Source organism: Erpetoichthys calabaricus, chromosome 9 (genome assembly GCF_900747795.2).
Source record: "Erpetoichthys calabaricus chromosome 9, fErpCal1.3, whole genome shotgun sequence".
NCBI lineage: Eukaryota > Metazoa > Chordata > Cladistia > Polypteriformes > Polypteridae > Erpetoichthys > Erpetoichthys calabaricus.
In genome coordinates, this window is record NC_041402.2 from 193607109 (window position 1) to 193634102 (window position 26994).

The following is a 26994-nucleotide window of genomic DNA, read 5'->3' on the forward strand; positions in this document are numbered from 1 at the left end:
CCTCCCGTTGGAAGACACCTGAATGGCAGTCCCTCTTCTACAACTTAATGCATTTGGTGTTGTCTGCAGTGCGGATAAAATGGTGTACCCAGTAACACAATTGAATCCTGGTCTGTGGCGGCTCAATTGTTTAAATTCCAGCTTACAACTCCTTGATTTATTTTTAATAATCTCAGGCTGGATGGGAGAGGGTGGGTTGGGTTACTTTGTATGTTATCCTCGTTTATTCCTGTCAATTTGTTTTTGCTCAATAAAAATTTAAAAATCACAAAAAAAAACAAAACAAAGACCTATAAAATATATTCATGTATTATTAAATAACAACTAGCCTAGGAGTATGGCGCCCCTGAGCAGCCATGAGTCGAGGTAATTCTTGGTAGTGAAATCAGATCGCTTTCTGCTACCAAGATTCTACCAAGAAGTGAAAGCTCGGGCCAATCGTAGCCCGTTTCGACTACCAAGAATTGGCCAATGACGGCTCGGTCAGCTGCCAAGAATTGGCGAAACACGGCCTCGTGTTGGCTACCAAAACTCGGAAAGGGCGGGCCAACCTCTTCTCAGTTAATGTATTCTGCAAAAGCTTGTTTGAGTCGGCACACAGGCGCTTTGCATTTCTTTTTGAACTTTCTAAAAATGTTACTCACGAGTGTTGGTTTGTGCAGATATATTTACATTCACGTACACATTTTTTGAATGATTTTTTAACCATTCTTGTTGCACTTTATTACGTTTATTAAATATGTGTGCAAAATGTGTAAAGACAGATATAATAATGTATAAATATAATAAACATTGAATTGTATAATCATAGTTTCATTTTTCCCCGTGACCCTGTGTTAGGATTCAGCGGGTTGGAAAATGGATGGATGGATGGATGGATGGTTTCATTTTTTTATACTTAACACTAATTTCACAAATCGTTCATGTGAATGCTAATACAGAATAATAATTATAGTTATACTCTAATAATAATTCATTACATTTATATAGCGCTTTTCTCAGTACTCAAAGCGCTATCCACACAGGGAGGAACCGGGAAGCAAACCCACAATCTTCCACAGTCCCCTTAATGCAAAGCAGCAGCACTACCATTGCGCCACAAGGCAGTTAAAGAATGCACCGGCCTCGATTTTGTTTTCACTTCTGTTTACAGCGATCAGGTCGTAGCGTGCATTGTTGCAATGTTACTTTTCTTGGTGGCTTATTACATTACAGATGTTTCACATGTTCATTTTTTTCCCTGTGCTTAAAAGACATTAAAAAAGTGTTTCTCAACTGTGACTCTGGAAAAACTCAGTACGCAAGCTATATTAAGTGTCAACAACGATGACTCGCTACACCTTAATGAACAAGTACTGACACTTATCCCTACTGACGAAGTAACTTTCACCAGCGTGGCCTCCATCGTCACAGACGATCCCACTTTCAGTCACGGACAATTGTATGTTGCTCTCTCCAGAGGTCCATCTTTTCATTCACTCACAGTCGTATTCTCAAACCCACCCCATTTGGACAACTGTGTCGTTCAGCAAGTGTTCACCCATCAATACATAATTATGCGGCGTATGCTACGCTGCGGGTTGGCTAGTATTGTTATATTACACTAGCTGTGTAAGCCCGTGCTGTAAAAAGCCTCGGGGTCCTAGAAACTACTGAAATTGTCAGAAAAAAATTGAAATGTAAAGATGTCAGGTAACAACTCTGGGTGTCTCTCTTTCCTAGGAGGATTTGTTTTGCCGATGTGCTCACATCGTTTGTGTATTAGTGGCGGGAGGAAAAGTAAAAGGGATACCGTTGTTAGCAGCTAAGCAACTTTGTCTTTCTTCAGAGGTTTCGAATTGCTGACATGCTGGCACCGCTTGTGTTATTAGCGACTAAGCGAGTTTTCCATTTTCTCGGAGGTGGAGCCCTTACCCCGACTCCACCTCTCACTTCCGGGCCGGACATACACACACACTTCCACGTGTAGACATTTAATATATAAGATATGTTTTGAAAAAGAGTGCAGACAGGATGAAATGGGTGGAGAAGAGTGTCAAGAGTAATTTGTGACACGGGTATCAGCGAGAGTGAAAGGGAAGGTCTACAGGATGGTAGTGAGACCAGCTGTGTTATATGGGCTGGAGACGGTGGCACAGGAGACAGAGCTGGAGGTGGCAGAGTTAAAGATGTTAAGATTTGCATTGGGTGTGATGAGGATGGATAGGATTAGAAATGAGGACATTAGAGGGTCGGCTCAGGTGGGACGGTTGGGAGACAAAGTCAGAGAGGTGAGATTGCATTGGTTTGGACATGTGCTGAGGAGAGAGAAGGGTGCTAAGGATAGAGCTGCCAGGAAAGAGGAGAAGAGGAAGGCCTAAGAGAAGGTGTATGGATGTGGTGAGATGTGGTGGGTGATGACAGAGCAAGATGACGAAGACGGGAAGATATCGAAGAAGATGATCCGCTGTGGCAACCCCTAACTGGAGCAGCCAGAAGAAGAGTTTTTACAAACGTTGCGCTTTAGTACTCGGTCATTGTGAAATGATAATACAAAAAATGCTCTATAAAATATTAAATGATTACTGGCAGCTTAAAACACATAAATATTATGTATGCATTTATTTTTAAACATTAGTGCTTTAATTGTGCATCTGTTTGTTGTGTTAAAATATAATTAATGATTAAAATTTCTGTATTTTTTTTTTTTTTTAACTAGTCATTCCTAATAACGCAGACGCAGTTTTAAAAATGAATTAAAATATCAAAATGCTGCTTTTGTTTCTTGCCACTTCTAAACTCTACCATATGTAACAGTATTGGATTGTATGTAAATGACTACTTTGTCTAAAGTTTTTTTTTTGCGTTGCACAACACTTCAGTCCCTGAACTTAATAAATGTCGATGAGTTATGGAGCAACCTAAGCAGTTTTTGACCTTTTTATTGGAAGCGCCCCTTCCTTGTTAATGGCGCTAGTCTGGTCTCTCTCTTTTTTTTTAATATAATCGTCTCTACTATTGCTAACAGACGAGTTTTTTGCTTCTTTGCCTATCAGTCCGCCTCTGTTTTACCGCAGTATATTTCAAATACCAACATCGGTCAGATACAACTCTATAAGCAGCATTCGCACGCATAATAAAAGCTGCTTTGTTTTCAGACCTTGGCTGAGTTAACGGCTCTGCTCGGTCTGTCCCGGGATGTCACCAAGTCTCTACTCGGTCTTTCTTCACGTTCAGAAAACATAAAGACGCGGCACACGAGATTTGAGGCGGAGTCTTGAACTGCGCACGCTCAGTTGCTGGTAGTTTGTCCAAATACTCTCCGCAGTTAGACTGCGATATGCTGAGATGTATGACAGGTACTTCGTGCCAAAATTAATCGCAATCTAATTTGTTAACTTCGTTGAAATGCAATACATAACACAATTGGGCTATTAGATTCTGGCAGGATTTTATCGTGTCATATCTAAAAACATATCAACTATGTGATGGATTCCATTTCACTATGACACGCAATTTTCATCTCAGTTTAAAATTCAATACAAATTCCATTTTAATTAATCCCGAGTCATAACAAAAAGCAAACCAGACGTTTAGGGACAGTTCCGCGTGGGCTGCATTTCGAGTCGAGACCACGCTTTAAATACGTCAAAGTAATCAAATGACCAATCAGCGTCAAAGGGCAAGGCAAAGGGGCGTCAACAATTTGGGAAAAAGAGGCGTTCCAATCACGACTGTGTGGCATTTAGAAAGAAGGCGAACTGGATGTTGGTAAGCGGGGGATTGGCAAGAGTTGAAAACTTGCCGATTTATATGTCGATTTCAGTCTCTTCCGTGCCGAAAGAAAGGGAAGAATATCTGATATTTGTTTATCACAGAGGGTATGAATCAAAAGCTACAAGACACCAAGCTCAGTTAAAACCGCTAACAAAATTAACCCCCACTGCTTAACTTAACGTATAGAAAATAACTTTAGATAACTTAAGAGTACACATTTTCAGCGAAACCTAGAACAAACTTTTCACCGTTTTATCTAAATAAATAAAAGTTCTTTCTGGATTCTGTGCCATTGTGGCATCGATCTGAAGAACCAGATTGGCACCTTTATTATTTAACCTTTCTAATATCAAGAAAAACCCGGGTTGGGATACAGGAATAGCACGTCCTATAAATTGAGACCCCAGGATCAACAAAAAAATAATGTAGAAAGAAACACATAAAAATATATATGAGGTGAGCATTTCTAGTGATGGAGTCATGTTCTTGTCGGTACTAGTGTACTAAACGGACGGTAGTTCCTATCCATTCTAGTGTTGGGCTCCGTGGGGGAGGCGGCCCGGTTGCTTAATTTTTGGAGTTTAAATAATTAGACTGACCTACCCCAACCAGAAATACTAACCTTAAAGTTAGTGGGGGTGGAGCATAGCTGCCTATAGGTCCCGAATGTTAATGTTCCCTTTGGGTGCCTAATGTTAAAAACGAAAGTCCCATTTGCGTCACGATAATAGCAAAGGGTACTGGCCGTCCTTGAACCCCTCGGGCAGCGCAGTGGCACAGCGGTAGTGCTGCTGCCTGGCAGATAGGAGACCAGGGTTCATGTCCTGGGTCCTCCTTGCCGAAGTTTGCATGTTCTCCCCGTTTTTGCGTGGGTTTCCTCCCACTGTCCAAAGACATGCAGGTTAGGTGGATTGGCTCGTGTGTGTATTCGGACTGGCGCCCTGTCCAGGTTTCTTCCTGCCCTTTTGATGACTGAGATGGGCTCCGGCACCACAAAGCGACAACCCCCCCCCCCCCCCCCCCCCTTGTGGACTTAGCGGGTTAGAAAATGACGGACTGATTTGAAACCCGATCGCTCGTCGTTTTCCTACCTCAGTGAGCTTTCTTAGCGATCTCCACTCGTCGTTTTCAGAGTTACTCCCTTCACATCGTAATTTGTGCCCCTGCTGCCCACCTAAACTTTCACAGAACTCGATCCGGGCAAGGCGAAGCTCCGTTAAAACCGCTGCTTTCTTCCTCAACACAACACCAACAAAACCTAGAAAGTCCGAACTCCGGATTTGTTTTGTTTCTTGAAAAACAAGCCGAATGTTCCTTGCCAAATCCTATTCTTTGTGTCTTTTAAAGTCTCTTCCATTATTTTCTTTTTTTACAACAATGAAAGCTAATCCGGTTGTCCTGTTGTGTGACCTGTGACGATGACCATCCGTGACGAGGGTTTGCACGTCGCCGCCCACGGCCATCAAGGCATCAGATAATCTTATTTAGAGAGCGCATTAAGGCGAATTAGGCCGAGGCAGAGGGAGGCATCTGCCATTGTTGTCGTTATTTCAATTTATTAAACTCTAGATTTTTGCGCTTCCTGTAATCAAAGTCTAAGAATAATGGCGTAATAAATAAATTCATTAATTAATCCCTTTTCTTCCCTTACATTCCGGCCGATCCCTTTTTAATCGATTCTTTCAATCTTTTAGCGTCCTTTTACACTGGAATCTCAAACAAACTTTACAGACTGGCAGAAGAAGGGGTCGGAGTTACCTCGAAAACTTGTGTACAGTATTGTAATCTGTTCAGTTATCCAATAAAAAGGCGTCATTTTTCGTGACTTCTAATTGCATCGGAATCACAGAAACATGGTGGCGCAGTGGTGGCGCTGCTGCTTTGCAGTAAGGAGACTGTGGAAGATTGTGGGTTAGCTTCCCGGTTCCTCCCTGTGTGGATAGCGCTTTGAGTACTGAGAAAAGCGCTATATAAATGTAATGAATTATTATTATTATTACATCCATCCATCCATTTTCCAACCCGCTGAAGCCGAACACAGGGTCACGAGGGTCTGCTGGAGCCAATCACAGCCAACACAGGGCACAAGGCAGGAACCAATCCTGGGCAGTGTGCCAACCCACCGCAGGACACACACAAACACACCAAGCACACACTACGGCCAATTTAGAATCGCCAATCCACCTAACCTGCATGTCTTTGGATTGTGGGAGGAAACCCACGCAGACACGGGGAGAACATGCAAACTCCACGCAGGGAGGACCTGGGAAGCGAACCGAGCTTCCCAGATCTCCCAACTGCGAGGCAGCAGCGCTACCAGCTGCGCCACCGTACCGCCCCAGAAACATTACAAGGAATACAAATACACACAGAGAGATTTCGATTAAATTAACGGAGTGTTGTCCGCAGACACCGCAGTACGTCAGCGCTTCCCGGGCTGAGTCGCGGGGCGCCACCGGGGCCGCCGGTTTTCATTCCAATGACACGCTTGAAATTGAAAGTGCCGGGGTGGTCCTTTCATTTTGGAAGCATTTTTGGTTCCCAGAAGACCTATCGACATGAAGGTGCCATTAAGCACCTTTTATTTATTTAGTTTTGTAACAACACCGCAAATAACCATAAAGAGATGGCAACAGAGCTGTGAAATGCCAGTGGGTTCCCGATTTTGAAAGGGCTCGCGCTGCATACAGTAATAACACCGACTATTTCCAGGCTTTCTTTATCTGTTCGTGTCCTGCTACACTTCAAAGAAAAAGAAAAAAAGGTTTATTAATTGAACTTAATCCAATCATGGACAGTGGTTTCACACAATAAGTGAAACATTTGAAGTTGATGCATTGGCTTTGTGTTCAGAAAGCATAACATAGTTAAGGAAAATTAAATGAATGTCAGTCAGTCAGTCATTGTACAACCCGCTATATCCGAACACAGGGTCACGGGGGTCCGCTGGAGCCAATCCCAGCCAACACAAGGCGCAAGGCAGGAACAAATCCCTGGGCATGGCGCCAGCCCACTGCAGGTATTTAAATTCTTCGATACTAATAAATTAGTTTAGATTATGTATTATGCATTTTATTGTTATCTGGTCGTCGGCGTGAGCGATAATTAGTGGTTTTCACCTCAGGACACACACACACACCCACACACTAGGGACAATTTTATGATCGCCAATGCACCTAACCTGCATGTCTTCGGACTGTGGGAGGAAACCCACGCACACACGGGGAGAACATGCAAACGCCACGCTGGGAGGACCCGGGAAGCGAACCCAGGACTCCGTACTGTGAGGCAGAAGCCCAAGGAGTGTGTCGTCAGCAAAAGGGGCGGGGCGGTATGCAAAATAACATACTGTATGCAAATATGGGTTAGTCATGCACTTAAATTGGATTTGTTTTAAGTTAATCAACTTAAGGTTTATAGTGTAGAGGGAACATGGGAATACTGTACCACGTTTTGAGGGTTAGAAAAGTATTACATTTTGAGTAACATAAAATAAGCGAATAATGGCAATAGTCCTTGAGACGGGATTGTGCTTCTGTTGAAACATTCTGATTGCTTTGTGTCAAAAATAAATTAATATTGTGAGCGAATTTTTGTCAGTGTAATTAGAACAAGTTAAATAATGTAAGCAAACAATTATTTTAAATTAAAGTAATTTTAATTAAATGCATAAATTGAACATGCCCGTAGATCGCTTAGGATGCTTACCAATCACAGACTTTAATCAATTTATTTTAGCATATTCATATTGAGAAGTTTTTCAAAGCTCAAAGAACCAACTTGTATACAACATAAACGGAGATCCCTTCCCAGAATGCAATGGGTTTTTGTGACGCAATGGAGCTGCACAACCCAGTAAGGAAAGAGGCAGCATTTATAAGTTTCACAAATAAGTGGTTTAGTCTTACTACTAAATAATTTCATTGTTTAATTAGCATTTTTCTTCTCTTGTTTTGCATTCACAAATACATGTATGTAGATGTAAACAAAATGTAGAAATGAGCATTTTTGCCTGATCTTGAAATGTTATCACTCTTTTTACCAGATTCTTTTTAACTCGCTTTTTTCCCGTGGAAAGACTAATTAAGGCTGTGGCGTTGTGATCAAGACCGTACACCTGAGACTTCAAACCCCGAGGCTGTGAGTTTACAACCTGAAACCGCATGTGTGACCCTGAAGGAGTCACTTCACCTGCCTGAGCGCACTCAGCAATAAATGTACGTCAAATTTACCCCAAGATACGTGGAACTGACGTAATAAACGTACGTCAACGAGCTTGAAACCCCAAGAAGTAATAACCCCCCCAACACACACACACCCCCCCCACACACACACCCTATTAACCCCCTATAACTATTCCAACAAGCTCCTCGATGTGCGCTCGAAATCCCAAGGGAGGACGCCCCAACTTCTAAACTGGATGCCGACAAAAAGGGGCTAAAGACCCTAAAACCATGCATCCAATTTTAAAAACGCCCCCTTATTTCTCAGTCTCCTACCGGTCTGTTCAATGATTTCTTATAGGTGGGCAGTTTCTGATTTCAACTCTCATATTCAAAACGGTCGCGGTCATTTTAAATAATGCACGAGGAGAACTTCAAAGTACGGACGCTTATTCTCGCTCAAGAAAGAAAGAAAGAAAGATTGCGTTATATGAATAAGCTTCTGTTGGAAAATCTCTTCATTAATCAGAGTGCTCGGCAGGGTGGCACTCTAATGACACCTCGGTCACCTTTGGAGCGGAGGGGCACATGCACGCGAGAACGAGAAAACACCTGAAACAGCCAAGCGCAGATAAAACAGGCGACATTAATAGAGAGGAAAATAACAGACAAGAAACAAACAAGGTTTAGCTCAAGCGAACTGCAGGAAATGGCGAGGTTTCCGTTTCAACAATTTTAAAGAACGTACATAAATTGAATATCTGAACGCTTGTGTCACAGAGCGCATTGTTGAAGACTTAAGTCCCGTCCACAGCTGCTGCGCTGGATTAAACTGTTAAGAAAACTGGCAAAGCTGCTTTTTGGGATTCATTCCAGCACCTAACCTCTAACTTTTAAGTTAAGTAGGACGTAATTGGATGTGTAGGCTGTAGGGTGGCGTAGTGGTTAGCGCTTCTCCCTCACAGCACCAGTAGCCTACAAATTCATCTGGACCAGTCCGCCAATAGTGGACGATAGAATCCGAAAGCGGTTTGATTCCAATTTTGGTATAGACACAGTCATCCCGCAGCCTAAAACTGATTAGACATGTCTGCAAATAGATTGGTAAAAAACAACATTAGAAAATGGTTTGATGAAAACCGGTCATTTGACACGTTTCCATGAACTTCAATAACCTGATTATTCGGAACAAATCGGATTTTTAAAACGTCATTTAAACCCTTAGAGAAATCGGGTTATTGGCCTCTAAGAAACCCAATCTACAGAAGTGGATTTCTCCGCGAGTAACCAGATTACGTGGCCAAGTAAACCAATAACCAGAATAACCAGGCTGCTGTTGAGAATTTTGTAGTCTGCGCATGCCCGTTGCCCTCTCTTCAACTGCGCAAGTGTTTGCTTCGCACACATTCACCAGCCGCGGGTAGAAGAGTCCACAAAATATGTTTACAAAAGCAAATGGTTGGGCAATCGCATTACTCCTTCTCCTGGTTGAAGCAGATTTCAGAAATCGCTAAATGTATGTTGATGAGCTGAAAACAACAGCGCAAAACTCAGTAAAACAATCGCTAGAGCAATATTGGGTGACACATTAAAAGAAATGTGCGTTACGTAGTCCGATTACATTATAAATTAAGGAGTAACCTAATGCATGTCTTAATGAAGTGTAATTAGCGGCGTTTTTCTTATTCCAGCAGCGCTGTAAGGTAAGAAGAAAATTGAGCCCCATGAATTGGGCATAACCATAAGCAGAAAAGAGTTCATGCGTGAAATCCGGGATCAGCCTATAAATAAAAGCATCAATTTGACCAAACATATTTATAAAACAATAAATGAATCCCGGGTGTCATGCTTATTTTCCAATTCACTGATGAAGATGATGATTTTTTTTTTCTACACAGTTTAATGCCGTCGGTACATTTTGCGAAAGCAGAACTCCCAGAAGATAACTTGCATGTGTAAACGCGGATTATTAAGAAACCCTTAACCGGGTTATTCACCTTAACCCGTATGTAAAAGCGGTGATGGAGTCGAATTAGCTCATCATTCTCAGTTCACATGTCGTCTGAGAAATATTTCTGTGGGGAAACGTGAAGGTCCTTCAAGTACGACACTTGTCATCCCTTTGCTCACAATGAAATTTGCCCAGTTTCTCTTCTTGTGATTTTCTCAGGGCAGTTTCTGTCCACTTTGTAATCTGGAGGCCAGAACTTCACACGATGTTCAAGCGGAGGTCTTTGTCGTGTGTTTAAATACGCAAAAGGGCGGCTTAAAAGCCAGGATCCTACGTTTCAATCACTTCTGTACACTGCCTGAATGTTGGGAATGACGAGGGTCACTTGGACGTCCAAATCTTTTTCTTAAATTTCAGATTCCCTATGGGCTCCTCAGTTACATCTTGGAGGGCCACAGTGGCTGCACATTTTCGCTCTAACCAATTTATTAATTAGAACCTAATCATCTACTACTAAAGCAATATGTCATTTTGGGCTTAGCTTTAGTTAAGTCACTTATAATGAATCAGAACCCTTAAACCGCTGCATTTTGGTTTAAATTGTTGCCCGTTTCTTCTTTTTCTTAACCAGCCATGTGGTACGAAAGACAAAAGCTAATGCACTTCCCTGCAGGAGCAGACTGGGTCTTCAAACCGACCCGGGCCTGCTTCGATAAGGGAGGTGACGAGGTCGGTCCATTAGGCCCATTATTCATTGTAATTTTCTTAAAGGTTGTGATGAGTACACGGCTCGCTACTTGCTATGAGCCTATGATATGGACTCTATTTAAACTGTTGTTTAGACACAACTTAAAATTTGACGACATGCTTAGAAATAAAATTTAGTAACACGGCTTACACGTTATTAGAGTACATGTCAATGTCATGTCCGAGTGCCAGTACCCTATTAGTACCTCTGAACAGATCCACAAGGTTTCTGCACTTTGAAGCACTTTCTGCCAGTTTCTTCTTTGTCTTTCGATTACGTTCTTTCCGAGTCCCATCTTTTCTCCTCGTCTGTTTTGCTTCGTCCATATTTGGCAGCAGACACTGAATGGCTGAAATGAACGACAAAGATACGAGGACGAGCTCACGAGTGGGTGTTAATAGAACTTTACTTAATTCAATGCCAAATAATTACACGGTTAGGCGGCTTAAAGCAAAATTAGTGATTACAGGTATGAAACAATTATATTCAACTCGATAATCAAACTGCTCATTTACAACGGAATAAATTATAACCGAGGTTGTAATGAAAACCTCATAAGATCCATTAACTTAACTATAAACTATAAATGTTCCGTCCTAATATGAAAAATTCTTATCCTATGCTTTATAACTTTATTTCATCATACTAATAATCGCAGCTGAAAAGCACTAATTATCGATCACGCTGACGACCAGAGAACAATAAAATGGATATTACATAATCTAAACTAATTATTAGTATCGAAGAATTTAAATACTTGCGGTGGGCTGGCGCCCTGCCCGGGGTTTGTTTCCTGCCTTGCGCCCTGTGTGGGCTGAGATTGGCTCCAGCAGACCCCGTGACACTGTAGTTAGGATATAACGGGTTGGATAATGGATGCGGATGGATGGATTTAAATACTAGATATGAGATAAAATAAATTGCAATAATGTATATGCTAACCGAAATGTAGCGGTATCGAAACAGAAATCGGCAAAAGGCAGTTTTGACCAAATGTTTCGCTGCAACGTTGTGTACTGACAACTAAAACAACTTGATGACGTAATACGATATATTATGTAGGACTATATAAATCGCAGTACCGGACAGATAATGTTTAGTACTTTAGAAAATTAATTTTAATGTCAAACAGTAACCAGTACATAAAATGTATTTCATGAAAGGGCCGACCCATAACCAAACCAGAGTCCGCGCCCCACTGGGTATTGCCCAAATGCCCTAATGGCCAGTCCGCCTCTGACTTCCATTTAAAGCTGTGTCTATCAGCGGCGCACACAAAAAGGTGACTGCAGTGCCTCAACCCTCGGGCTCTCGTCCCTCGTTAGCCCAGGCGCTCCTGTTAGGCGTCTAATAAGTGCGACGTCCCTAACCTGCTGCTCAGTGACCAGCGGACATGATGAGAGTAGAGATTGTATCAATAACAGTAGGTTTACAAGATTTACAAAACTGTTTAAAAAGTCTGCTCGTATTATGGAAAAGAATTGGAAAAAGTAAAGGCAATCAGAAAATCACGTGGTAACGCCGACGAATCGAAAGTAACGCGTTCGCAATGGCTTATGGGTAATTTGGAGCAAGCCCAGCACAGCGCATTGCAGCTGTTGTACGGCACTTGAAGACAAGGACGCTCGGCTGTGAGAGTGCACTACTGTAGAACAACATGCCGACATGAAATGATTTTGGACAGCGGGAGTTAAACCTGCTGAAATTCACTGAAGGATGTTGGCTTGTACAGATCAGGAAACTGTTTCGGTACCGATCTTGCCTAAACTTTATAGTACCCCAGGCTGTAGCAGATATTAAAGTGTGCAAACATAGCGGACAACGTAATCCTTCGGTCTTCTCTGATGGAGGCATTCACCATGTTGTGAGTTTGTGTGCGCAATGTCGAAGGTCAACCAGATCGAGATTCTGTACTTGTTCTGTCTACTCTAAATCCTTTCCCTTTTTTTGTTACGCCCTGCTGTTTTCACTTGAGCCGACATCCTTACATGAATTTCGGCTGGTTTCACTCCCTCTGCCCAAAAAAAAAAAATCTCACAACGGTTTGTAAATGATAACTCAAACAAAGATAAAGATTTGGGTGAATCATTAATCTATAATATAATGGAAACAAAATAACAAACACAGTATTAACGTATGATAGAAGAGATGTCTTTACAGACTGCAAGCAAGGTAGAAGAGGCGGGTTCAGGCACAGGGCCATCTTAACGTATGGGCACAATGAGCTCTGGCCCGGGGCCCCAGAAGCATAGGGGCGCACAATGTTTCTGATGCCTATTTCTATTTTGGTGTCAAAACATGGGCTCCAGTTCACTACTTTTTCTGGGGGCCTATGGTGCTGTTAAGATGGCCCTGGAATAGAGACCATAACCCACAAGTGCCATCAATCGTCTTTCCATCACAGGTCAGCATTTTTATCACTCTTTTAAATATTGTTTTTATCAGTATGCTGCTGCTGGAGTATGTGAATTTCCCCTTGGGATTAATAAAGTATCTATCTATCTATCTATCTATCTATCTATCTATCTATCTATCTATCTATCTATCTATCTATCAGGGTCCACCATGGTGATTTAGGCATATGAACACCCAATCATTAACAATCATCAGTTGGTGAAAACAGTCATGGGTCCCTGAGCACACACACAGAACGTCCTGGTGGTAGATCTGCCAAGCATGCACCCAGGACACAAAACCCAGTCTCCTTGTTGTGAGGCAACAGCGCTACCACTCTGCCACTGTGCCCCCTCTTTATACATCGACCAGCTACAATATTTTGTTATTTTACTAGCATAGCTCATCATATCGGGGGGACAACCCTAAGCTCCGCTGTCACAGATAACCTTACAGTCTTAAAGACAGAGACTGCGTGTGGAACTACGGAGGTCTGCAGGTAGACTCTACGGGTGCCCATTGTTGTCAACTCCACCTACTTGGAGCTCCGGGGCGCGAGGCTCCGGGCTGCAGACATTTCGTGTATTTGCAGGCTCGCCGCTCAGAGCTCGTTTGCTCCTCCCACATGACATTTGCACACCTGTCCATTCCATTCATGGCGCGTGTGCCTGTCGCTTGAGCTCTGCGCGTTTTACCGATGGACCACTCATAATATCATAGCAGACTCATCCAGGATAACAAGTTACCGGAACCAAACGGGACGAGAGGAGTTGTCAGGACTGACTTAAAAAAGTGAATTGAATTGGGCACACTTGGGGGTACAGCGGCGGTTTCTGGTGGAGGACTCACAGCGGCGCCTTTTGTTCTTCTTGCCGCTTTTTCCTCGTCCATGTCCATCCCGCACTTTTGGGTAAGCCCTTCTGCTCACTTATCTACATAATTTCTGAACTCTTCAACCTGTCGGTGCCCAGTTTTGTTAAAGTCGGCCCCCTAATAGACCTCTGAGAGAGCAGAAGAAACCCTGAAACGAGCTCAGCCGAGAAAAGCGCAGGACTCGCCGGCTCCCGGATGCTCTCTGCCATCTCTTCTGATCTCCAGGGACGAGGCAGGCTGTTTACTGCTGCAGTCTCCTCAGCAACCAGATTTCCATTAGCGATCCGTATTTATAGAACAGGGCATGCGAGGTTGTGCTATAAATGTCCTTCATTTAGCTTCGGCGGTGGTCAAAATGGACGCGTTTATTCAAGCAGATTACACGCCAGCTCTGCTTTAACATTAATAAACTGCGCACTAAAGCAGTCTTAAAATACACTCACTGAGCAAATCTGAGCAAAGAACAGCCTCAATTCCTCCAGGCATGGATTCCACCAGATGTTGGAAACATTCCTTTGAGATTCTGGTCCATGTTGACATGATTGCATCACACCTACTCTGCTTATTTATTAACTGCACCTTCATGCTGTGAATCTCCAGTCCTACCATGTCCCAGTGGTATTCTATTGGAGTGAGAGACGGTGACTGGGAAGGTCCCTGAAGATGTTCACAAAAACAGATTGGTGCATTATTATGCTAGAAGTAGTCATTCGAACATGGGTAAATTGTGAACATGATGGGATGCACATGATTGGCAACAGCACTCAGGCCGTGGCATTCACGCCACGATTGATTGGCATTAACAGGCCCAAAGTGTGCTCCAAGAAAGACATTCCCTATGCCATTAGACCACCATCAGCAGCCTGGATTGTTAATACAAGGCATTCATGATGTCGTTAACCCATCATCTGTGTTCCTCAGCAGAAATCGAGTTTCATCAGACCAGGCTACGTTTCTCCAGTCTTCAGTTGTCCAGTTTTGGTGACCCTGTTGCCCACTACAGCCTCAGTTTTCTGTTCTTGGCTGACAGGAGTGGAACTCCATGTGGTCTTCTGGTGTTGTAGCCCATCTACCTCAAGGTTCGATGTATTGTGCATTCTTAGATGCTTTTCTGTTCACCCCAGTTGTGCATAATGGTCTTCTGAGTTAGTGTAGCCTTCCTGTCAGTTCAGCCAGTCTGACCTCTCTCATCGTTTCTGTCCACAGGAGCTCACTGGATGTTTATGTACCATTCCGAGTAAACTCTAGACCAGGGGTCTCCAGCTCTAGTCCTGAAGGGCTACTGTGGCTGCAGTATTTCATTCTAACCCTGTCCTTAATTAGTGACCACTTTTTGCTACTAATGGACTTTTTTCCCTTCATTTTAATTGACATTCTTTATTAACTCTTTGAGGGCTGAAGGTGGATCTGTCGAGAGAGTAAAGCGAATGCGCAAAGCAAAATACTCGGCAGACAGCGCTTTGCATATTAGTGCTGAGTCGGACTCTGACTTATCACACTCCAATTTTGATGCAAGTGATCTCGAGATTAAAAATGAAAATGCTGTACCAGCATCAGCTGATAGGGCCCCAGATGGCTGGGGTCCTTGTCTGGCCAGGACGCCTCTTCATGGAGAGGACCAGGAGAGCGAGTGTGGGCAGAACAGTACCTCCCCTGGGATGTTAGGTGGCAGCACCCATGGGTTGCAGTGGTGCCTCAGATTCATGAGAGTTGGAGTTATCTACAGCCATGTTGGGATCCGGGGGTGCCACCAAGGGGTGCTGCAACAGCTGCTGTGCCCTCTTGGGCGGGTTTTCCACCACACCCGGAGGTGCTGCCGGAAGTAGGGTCAATGAGCACCTGGAGCACTTCTGGGGGGGGGCGTTATAAAAGGAGCCAGCAGTCATTACTCCGGTGCCAGAATTGGGAGGAGGGAGGCAAAGCTTGCTGGGAGGAAGGGAGAAGAAAGAAGAAGAAAGTTAAGGAATTGTGATTATGATTGTGCTTGTGCTTGGACTGTGTTGTGGGCTCGTGAGAACGGGGAAGACGTTATTTATGGTGGGCTTGTGCTTTTATAGGTCAGCCTCCTTCAGACGTCTGTGTCAGGTTAAGTGGTGGTACAGCGTCATCCATTATCACAATATATACAGTACTGTGTAAAAGTTTTAGGCAGGTGTGAAAAAATGCTGTAAACAAAGAATGCTTTCAGAAATATAAATAATGATTTTTTATTGTTATCAATTTACAAAATGCAAAGCGAGCGAACAAAAGAAAAATCTAAATCAAATCAATATTTGGTGTTACTACCTGTTGCCTTCAAACCAGCATCAATTCTTAGAGGTCCACTTGCACAAAGTCAGGGATTTTGTAGGATTCTAGTCAAGTGTCTGATCAACCAATTCTACCAAACAGGTGCTAATGATCATCGATGTCACACGTAGGTTGAAACACAGTCATTAACTGAAACAGAAACAGCTTCAAACTGGGTGAGGAACAGCCAAACTGTGCTACCAAGATGAGGTTGTGAAGACAGTTTCATGTCATGGCAAGATTGAGCACAGCAACAAGACACAAGGTAGTTCTACTGTATCAGCAAGGTCTCTCCCAGACAAAGATCTCAAAGCAGACTGGGTTTCAAGATGTGCTGTTCAAGCTCTTTTGAAGAAGCACAAAGAAATGGGCAACGTTGAGGATCATAGACGCTGTGGTCGGCCAAGGAAACTTAGTGCAGCAGATGAAAGACACATCAAGCTTCTTACCCTTCGAAATCAGAAGATGTCCAGCAGTGCCATCAGCTCAGAGCTGCCAGAAACTGGCAGAAATCAGTGGGACCCAGGTACACCCATCTACTGTCCGGAAAACTCTTCATGGAAGAGTTGCAGCCAAAAAGACATACCTCCGACGTGGAAACAAGGCCAAGCGACTCAAGTATGCATGAAAACATAGGAACTGGGGTGCAGAAAAATGGCAGCAGGTGCTCTGGACTGATGAGTCCAAATTTGAAATATTTGGCTGTAGCAGAAGGCAGTTTGTTCGTCGAAGGGCTGGAGAGCGGTACAATAATGAGTGTCTGCAGGCAACAGTGAAGTATGGTGGAGGTTCCTTGAACGTTTGGGGCTGCATTTCTGCAAATGGAGTTGGAGGTTTGGTCAGGATTAATGGTGTTCTCAATGCTGAGAAATACAGGCAGATACTTCTCCATCATGCAATACCATCAGGGAGGCGTAGGATTGGCCCCAAATTTATTCTGCAGCAGGACAACGACCCCAAACATACAGCCAAAGTCATTAAGAACTATCTTCAGCGTAAAGAAGAACAAGAAGTCCTGGAAGTGATGGTATGACCCCCACAGAGCCCTGATCTCAACATCATCGAGTGTGTCTGGGATTACATGAAGAGACAGAAGGATGTGAGGAAGCCGACATCCACAGAAGATCTGGGGTTAGTTCTCCAAGATGTTTGGAACAACCTACCAGCCGAGTTCCTTCAAAAACTGTGTGCAAGTGTACCTAGAAGAACTGATGCTGTTTTGAAGGCAAAGGGTGGTCACACCAAATATTGATTTGATTTCGATTTCTCTTTTGTTCATTCACTGCATTTTGTTGATTGATGAAAATAAATGATTAACACTTCCATTGTTGAAAGCATTCTTTGTTTACAGCATTTTTTCACACCTTTCTAAAACTTTTGCACAGTACTGTATATACTAGACATTAAGCCCGTTACAATAACGGGTGCTAGAACAGTAGTGTTTAACATTACTAGGTACAGACTATATTAAATATATTCTCTTTGAGAATTTTTTTACGCTCATTTTCCTGTTCTTCTATAGATCTGTTTGCTCTTCTGAGTCTTTCTGTTTTAGCGTTTTTCTGACGCTCATTTTCTTTTTCTTAAATCGATCTATTTGCTCGTATTTTTCTTTGTCTTTCAGCCTTTCTTTTGTTGATGTTTACTTGCTGAGCTGACCATTCTTCCAAGAGATGTTGCTTACCTCATTTACCGAAATCCGATTGGATCAGCCGCGCGATATTTTATAGGTCCCGCCCTGTCTGTCTTCTGTGACGCGTCAGACAGCCTTTGAAGCATCTGCTAGAGGCCGGTGACTCTGCCACTCATTCCGCCCTTCCCTGTACTTCTGCCTTGGCCGTGACTACCCAATCAGCACTCTCTCCAGCAATGATGTCCTTTAGGATGCCCCGCGCATGCGCACTTCACCAGAAGACACACGCAAACGGACACATGGATGCACACAGGGGTTTTATTAAAGAGGATAATACAAGTAAAGGCGCACTGCACGATAATGTGCAGGGAATTCACTTGACTTGATCATTCCTAGTTTTCCTCCTCTTTCTCTGTACGTTTATCATTCGTTTGCTCAGAGGTTGATGCGCTTGCTGCTTCCTGAGCAGCTCTTCTTTTCTCCACCCCAGCGGCCCGCTTCTTCTCTTCTAAGTAGGGTTGCCAGACGTCCCTTACAGTGCATCAGGAAAGTATTCACAGTGCATCACTTTTTCCACATTTTGTTTTGTCCATCTATCCATCCATTTTCCAACCCGCTGAATCTGAACACAGGGTCACGGGGGTCTGCTGGAGCCAATCCCAGCCAACACAGGGCACGAACCAATCCTGGACAGGGTGCCAACCCACCGCAGGACTTTTGTTATGTTACAGCCTTATTCCAAAATGGATTAAATTCATTTTTTTCCTCAGAATTCTACACACAACACCCCATAATGACAACGTGGAAAAAGTTTACTTGAGATTTTTGCAAATTTATTAAAAATAAAAATACTAAGAAAGCACATGTACATAAGTATTCACAGCCTTTGCCATGAAACTCGAAATTGAGCTCAGGTCCATCCTGTTTCCCCTGATCATCCTTGAGATGTTTCTGCAGCTTCATTGGAGTCCACCTGTGGTAAATTCAGTTGATTGGACATGATTTGGAAAGGCACACACCTGTCTATAGAAGGTCCCACAGTTGACAGTTCATGTCAGAGCACAAACCAAGCATGAAGTCAAAGGAATTGTCTGTAGACCTCCGAGACAGGATTGTCTCGAGGCACAAATCTGGGGAAGGTTACAGAAAAATTTCTGCTGCTTTGAAGGTCCCAATGAGCACAGTGGCCTCCATCATCCGTAAGTGGAAGAAGTTCGAAACCACCAGGACTCTTCCTAGAGCTGGCCGGCCATCTAAACTGAGCGATCGGGGGAGAAGGGCCTTAGTCAGGGAGGTGACCAAGAACCTGATGGTCACTCTGCCAGAGCTCCAGAAGTCCTCTGTGGAGAGAGGAGAACCTTCCAGAAGGACAACCATCTCTGCAACAATCCACCAATCAGGCCTGTATGGTAGAGTGGCCAGACTGAAGCCACTCCTTAGTAAAAGGCACATGGCAGCCCGCCTGGAGTTTGCCAAAAGGCACCTGAAGGACTCTCAGACCATGAGAAAGAAAATTCTCTGGTCTGATGAGACAAAGATTGAACTCTTTGGTGTGAATGCCAGGCGTCACGTTTGGAGGAAACCAGGCACTGCTCATCACCAGGCCAATACCATCCCTACAGTGAAGTATGGTGGTGGCAGCATCATGCTGTGGGACTGGGAGACTAGTCAGGATAAAGGGAAAGATGACTGCAGCAATGTACAGAGACATCCTGGATGAAAACCTGCTCCAGAGCGCTCTTGACCTCAGACTGGGGCGACGGTTCATCTTTCAGCAGGACAACAACCCTAAGCACACAGCCAAGATATCAAAGGAGTGGCTTCAGGACAACTCTGTGAATGTCCTTGAGTGGCCCAGCCAGAGCCCAGACTTGAATCTGATTGAACATCTCTGGAGAGATCTTAAAATGGCTGTGCACCGACGCTTCCCATCCAACCTGATGGAGCTTGAGAGATGCTGCAAAGAGGAATGGGCCAAACTGGCCAAGGATAGGTGTGCCAAGCTTGTGGCATCATATTCAACAAGACTTGAGGCTGGAATTGCTGCCAAAGGGGCATCGACAAAGTATTGAGCAAAGGCTGTGAATACTTATGGACATGGGATTTCTTAGTTTGTTTTATTTTTAATAAATTTGCAAAAATCTCAAGTAAACCTTTTTTCATATTGTCATTATGGGGTGTTGTGTGTAGAATTCTGAGGAAAAAACTGAATTGAATACATTTTGGAATAAGGCTGTAACATAACAAAATGTGGAGAAAGTGATGATGTGCTGTGAATACTTTCCGGATGCACTGTATATACAGGACATGTCCCATATTTGATAATTTTGTCCCCTGTCCCGTACTGACCTTTCAGGAACACCCAAATGTCCCTTATTTTGTTCATTTTCAAATTTCGTAATAAAAATATATTTTTACTACCTTCTCACAGTACTTAGTTATAACTTTATAAGTAATTATACTTTCTTTTCTCAGATTCTCTTGATGAAAATAACCCAAATGTAACAAGAAAACTCGTGTTTGCTGCCTGTTTGTAGCTTGTTCAGTTGCTATGTCTGGCTGAGGACGGCGACACTCTTACCGTTTTGCTCTCCAGCCGCTCTGCTCTGCAGTTCTCTAGCAGCATTGCCACATACAGTGACTGACAACAAAGGGTGTTGTTACTACTTGCCACGGCCCTTTTTTTTTCTAACTTAAAAACTAATTCATCCATCCATCCCAAGAAGCTGTCTTGTTAGAAAACAAAGACCTGTTAACAAAAGCCAAATCATCAGTGAAATATAACTAAAGGTAAAAGTTCAATTCTCATGCGGTCTGTTAAGAACATTTTGCATATAAGTTTCTCAGTTTTGTTTCTTTTCATATTCTCCATATGAAACAATTTTCAGTTTTTTTCTGTATTTGTATTAAATAATAATTTTCAAAATTATTTTCCTTTACGTTTTGATATTGTCTCTATTGAATAAGAATTTTGCAATGAATTCACTTTCTCAGAATTTATTTTAGTTACCTGTATTGCCTGTATTAAATAATAATAATAATAGTTCTCTGTTGTCTGCATTAAATAAATATTTTCAAATGATTTCACTTGTACAGAATTTTTTTTTAGCTTGTATGAAATAATTTTCAAATGATTTTACTTTTGTTTGCCTCATAACCCATTAAAATACTTGCTTTATGTTTTTACCTTATGTCTCTAATTTTATATAATATACTTGGCATTAAGCCCGTTACAATAACAGGCGCCAGAACAGTAGTCCATAAACATTAGTAGGAACAGTCTATATTAAATAGCAAGGGACCTTTTACCTCATTAAAATTTTTCCGTAAAATGCCTGTAATTTTCTCTGAAAGTAATACTGGCTTTGCTGTCCGTAATATGCGTTTAATTTTCTGTCACAACAGTGGGCAATCAGCAGAAGTCTCCCCAGCAACTGATGTAATGTGCGCAAAAAAAAATCTACTTTTACTTTACGCTTTACCGGGCCAAGCTTCTTAATCGCAAATCTGACATCCTCAGAGTGAACACTTGCACAACAATGGGGAAGCTGGTCTCCGCGTCTCAGTACCCGATTGGATTTTTCGTGTCTTCTGTTTTAGGTCTTACCTCATCTACCGAAATCCGATTGGATCTGCCGCGTGATATTTTATAGGTCCCGGCCTCTCTGTCTTGTGTGACGCGTCAGGCGGCCTTTGAAGCAGCGCACCCTGCCCCGCGCATGCGCACTTCACCAGAAGACACACACACACGGACACTGGACACACACAGGGGTTTTATTAAAGAGGATTGGTCTGGGTGTGTAGGGGGCATGTATACATCTATATATATATAGTAATATAGAGAGAGATTTTAAGAGTGTCCCATATTTCTAATTTTCTAATCTGGTAACCCTAGGCCTAAGGCTTTTATCCCCTAACCTAATCCTAACCCCCAAAGTACAGATCATCATGCTTGATTCACTAAGGAGGAAAAGCAATGATGATCACACCTGATACATCTAATGATCGTGCGAGATCTCAACCTGATTTGATTTCAATTCACTGAGGGTGACCACCCCCAAAGCCCCCAAGATGATTGTGCCTTGTATTTAGAATACACTGGCATGTGAAAAACTTGATCATGACATCGCAATGTTTGGGAAACATGGCCACAGAGGAAACATTTTGGGTTTCCAAAAGACTCATCTACATGAAATAACCATTATTTAGATAGTCATGAGTAGATGATAACAAATTTTCAAAAGACTTTCATACCATAACTCAAGGTAAGTTTAGGTTTTCCTTACCTGTTGTATTCAGTGTTTACCACAAGGGGGCGCCACTGATCCCCAACTCCCAGGCCATGCACAGTTTCAAGTTCAGATAAAAGTCAGTCATTAATCACAATACTTTCCTTTGATGTACAAAGTCCAACACCACAATCACAAATAATGAACAGTCCTTTCCCTTCTCCTTCCACTCCAACAGATGAGTGTTCCCCTCTGCCTCCCGACTCTGACTCCTTGACAAAGATGAGGTGGCAGTTTTCATGTTGGACCTGGGAGTAATTCTGGTGCCAAAACATTCTATGTTAGAAGAACTTCTGGGTCAAGTGGAAACCCCCAAAAGTAGGGACATTGTTTCCCTGTAGCTCCCTCTGGTAGCAACTACCCATGTACCCAGAAGGGCTGACTATTTGGACTACAACTCCCAGCATGCCATGTAGATGTCCAATGGGAGCTCCATCAGGGGACTGCTGCTACCCCATGTATCAGGGAAATATAAGACCCCAGGAAACAGATATCCTCTGTCCTTTCGCTATGGCCTCCCCAACCAAAGGTACCAACAAAAGACCCAGCTGGAATGCACATCTGTCCTCTTTCTCTCATTATGGAGTCGCACTCTGTCCCTGTTAGGATGCCAGTCCATACCTGCTAGCTAGCCTACTAGACATTAAAGATTCCTGCGTTGTGAACGCCTGTAGTGCAGACAGTAGACTACAAGCAGGAAGCAATAATGAGACTCAATTCAAAGCCCTTAAAACTACACAATAATTGCAGAACGCTTACAGCATTGTGAAATGACTTCTAGTCTGAGCAAAATATGATCTTCCTTCTATAAATAGAGCAATTGTTCACATACTTGGCACAGAGAGCTAAGATCTGTCAGATTACACTTGTAGTCAGTTATGGCATTTATTGTTGTTTTGTTCAAAGGACAAGCGGTTGTCTCCTCTTTGCCTTGATATGTTGGCAGTGTTGCAAACGAGATCTGCTGCCAGGAGCCTTCATGTTATGGATGCCCATCTGTCCTGCAGACAAGCCATTCAATCCAGTAGAGGTGAGGATTCTCACATCCGATCTATCTATCTATCTATCTATCTATCTATCTATCTATCTATCTATCTATCTATCTATCTATCTATCTATCTATCTATCTATCTATCTATCTATCTATCTATCTATCTATCTATCTATCTAGTTGGTGAAAACAGTCATGGGTCCCTGAGCACACACACAGATTGTCCTGGTGGTAGATCTGCCCAGCATGCACCCAGGACACAAAACCCAGCTCCTTGTTGTGAGGAAACAGCGCTACCACTCTGCCACTGTGCCCCCTCTTTATACATTGACCAGCTACAATATTTTGTTATTTTACTAGCATAGCTCATCTTATCGGGGGGACAACCCTAAACTCCACTGTCACAGATAACCTTACAATCTTAAAGACAGAGACTGCATGTGGAACTATGGAGGTCTGCAGGTAGACTCTATGGGTGCCCATTGTCGTCAGCTCCGCCTACTTGGAGCTCCAAGGCGCGAGGCTCCGGGCTGCAGACATTTTGTGTATTTGCAGGTTCGCCGCTCAGAGCTCGTTTGCTCCGCCCACATGACATTTTCATGCCTGTCCATTCCATTTGTGGCGCGTGTGCCTGTCGCTTGAGCGCTGTGCGTTTTACCAATGGACCACTCATAACTTGTCCGGGATAACGAGTTACTGGAACCAAACGGGACCAGAGGAGTTGTCAGGACTGAATTAGAAAGTGAATTGAATTGGGCACACTCTAGTCTGAGCAAAATGTGATCTTCCTTCTATAAATAGAGCAATTGTTCACATACTTGGCGCAGAGAGCTAAGATCTGTCAGATTACACTTGTAGTCAGTTATGGCATGTATTGTTGTTTTGTTCAAAGGACAAGCGGCTGTCTCCTCTGTGCCTTGATATGTTGGCAGTGTTGCAAACGAGATCTGCTGCCAGGAGCCTTCATGTTCTGGATGCCCATCTGTCCTTCAGACAAGCCATTCAATCCAGTAGATGTGAGGATTCTCACATCCGATCAATCAATCTATTATATAGCACCCTATCTATCTATCTATCTATCTATCTATCTATCTATCTATCTATCTATCTATCTATCTATCTATCTATCTATCTATCTATCTATCTATCTATCATATAGTGCCTTTCACAGATCTATCTATCTATCTATCTATCTATCTATCTATCTATCTATCTATCTATCTATCTATCTATCTATCTATCTATCTTTTATATAGTGCCTTCATTTCTATCTCTCTGTCTATCTATCTGTGTTCCAAATCCTTGAAATATAATTTTATTTCTGAATAATAATAATAATAATAATAGTAATAATAATAACTATTATTATTATTATTATTATAATAGTAATTCTTTACATTTATTAAGCGCATTTCTCAATATTCAAAGTGCTTTACATAGTGAGCAGGGAGCCACTTCAACCATCACTAACGTGCAGCACCCACATGGATGCGGTGCCATTTTTGTGCCAGTATGCTCACCACACATGAGCTGTTACATTGGTGCAGTGATGAAAGTGATAACCAATTAGAGACAGGGGAGGATTAGAGGGGCTGAATGACCAGGCCAAGGTGGACAATTTAGCCAGGACATCAGGAAACACCTTGCTCTTTATGAAGGATGCCCTGAGATTTTTTATATGACCACAATGATTTTAGGACCTCGATTTTATGCATCATCTGAAGGACGCTGCCATTTTTACAGGACAGTGTCCCCGTCACCACACTGGGGCATTAGGATCCATATTCAGACCGCAGGGTAAGCGCCCCCTGCTGGCCTCACCAACACCTCTTCCTGCAGGTCTCCCATTCAAGTACTGGCTGGGCCCGAACATGCTTACCTTCAGGTGGGCTACCTGTTTTTGAAGTGCAGGTGGTACGGCTGCTGCCATGTGACCAGCCCTAATGATCCTGAAACTCTTAATAGGCTTCTGTGCACAAATCCCCCCAGAGGCCCAGTGAGGTCAGTGAAGAGCCGCACAAGTAGATTAAGTAAAAGCCAAGCCGGCCTGTGCCAATTGTGATTTTGGTGGTCGACGTGGATACACTGGCTGTGACCTCATGATGAGTTCTCTTCATCCTCTAATGTCATTGTGATAAATCCTTGGTTTGTTCAGTGCTTAGGGTGGTCACCTCACTGAACCCGCTCTCAGTGCTCTCACACACTGACTTGAGCCCCTGGCTGCTGGTCAAAGGGTGTAGGGTGGGCCCATGCAGACCTCAAGCAAAGAAGGTGAGTTAAAAACTACATTGACTGCACATCTAATATTCTATCCTGCAATGGCAAAAAAGACACAGCAGAAAGATGTTTTCTTTAAAATAATGAAAGGTCTGAATTAATGAAAGCCGGCCTAATTCAGGGTGTTCATAAGAAATGCAATGGCTTACTTCAGGAGGTAGAAGCACATAATAAACAAGGAGAGTTTTGTCGGAAACTTGAAACCTTAAAATGTATGCTCAAATTTAAATGTTGAAAGCCAAATTATCATTTTTTGCACTTTAATGTCCATAGTGGGCTAATAAAAGTTCAAAAATTTCAAACCACATTATATTCATATCACTGACCTTAAAATAGTCTAAAACGATACCCCACATGCTTATGTTTGACATTTGTCATTTGTAACCTTCTGGGAGTGACTCTTGGGGGCAGCTAGGACCACCAGTAAAGATTCAAATCTCAAAAATATGATTGCGTTTGGGATCGGCAACCTCCAAATAGCATACAGTGACACTCTATGTGCCAATATTATCAGTCCTTTTGTGAAAAAGAGTCACTTTGACATCCCATTAGGGGGTCTGTTGATGCACAACTTCATGTCCTTCTGATCATTTCTGCTGAAGACATCTATTGGCTTACACTTTACTGCAATAGTGTAATGTTCTGCACAGAATGTGGAGATAAATGGTCTACAAATGAGTGTCTTTTGGGTGTAGATGGCCAAAAATTAAGGGGGAACTCACCATCTTGCAGAACTAGACATCGAGATGAGTCCAAGCAGGGTGTATCACATGTGGAGTTTCTCGTGACGGCGAGTCAGGGGGCACCGGACACCAAAAACCTGAAGCGACTTCTAAGCGTACAGAAGTCATTCTTGGAACACAAAATAGTGAAGGGGTATCTGAAGGCACTTGGTAAGCCATCTGACAGATTTGGATGTCACACAGAACACAGCATTTAATGGCGATGGACTATGGGGTACAACACCACTCCATACTGGAGGTCTCCCTGCCCTCGTCCATAATCAGGGTTCAAACCGCTGCCGTTCTCACTACTGTTAAACAGAATTCCAAGGGGGTCTCGGTGATGGAGTGCCATCCAGACTTTTTAAAGTCCATCCAATTAGGAGTTGCTGTTAGAACTGACGGAGGGGTCTTTGCCTACGTGACTGTTATTCAGAGTGAAAAGTGAAACTCAGCGAAGAGAGCGACGTCACCTACAAGCCCATTTAGCCACTCAGAAGGACGACCAACATGGGCTTTCCTTGCAACGTGGGTGACAGCCAGAAGACAAAAAGACTGGCAGCTCCTGGTGAACTTAACAAACACCACGTCGGTTCCTCCAATTATCCACCCGCAGCTGGAGAGGTGTGAAGGCACAGGGTTAGTTCATTAAAAATGTGCCATGCTTTTGAAGTCCCGAGGGTTTTGCTTTTCAGGTAAACGTGTCTCAGGTAACAAACATGCTGATGTCCCCTGCCAAATAGTACATTTAAACGATAAAGGCGGAGCGCTGCAATATTACTGGAGATCTGCCTGCACTCCCAATAATTCCCATAGAAACGTTCCCATATTTTGCTACACCAAAGTCTCTGCTATGTTAAAATGAATTCCATAATCCATCCATCCATTATCCAACCCACTATATCCTG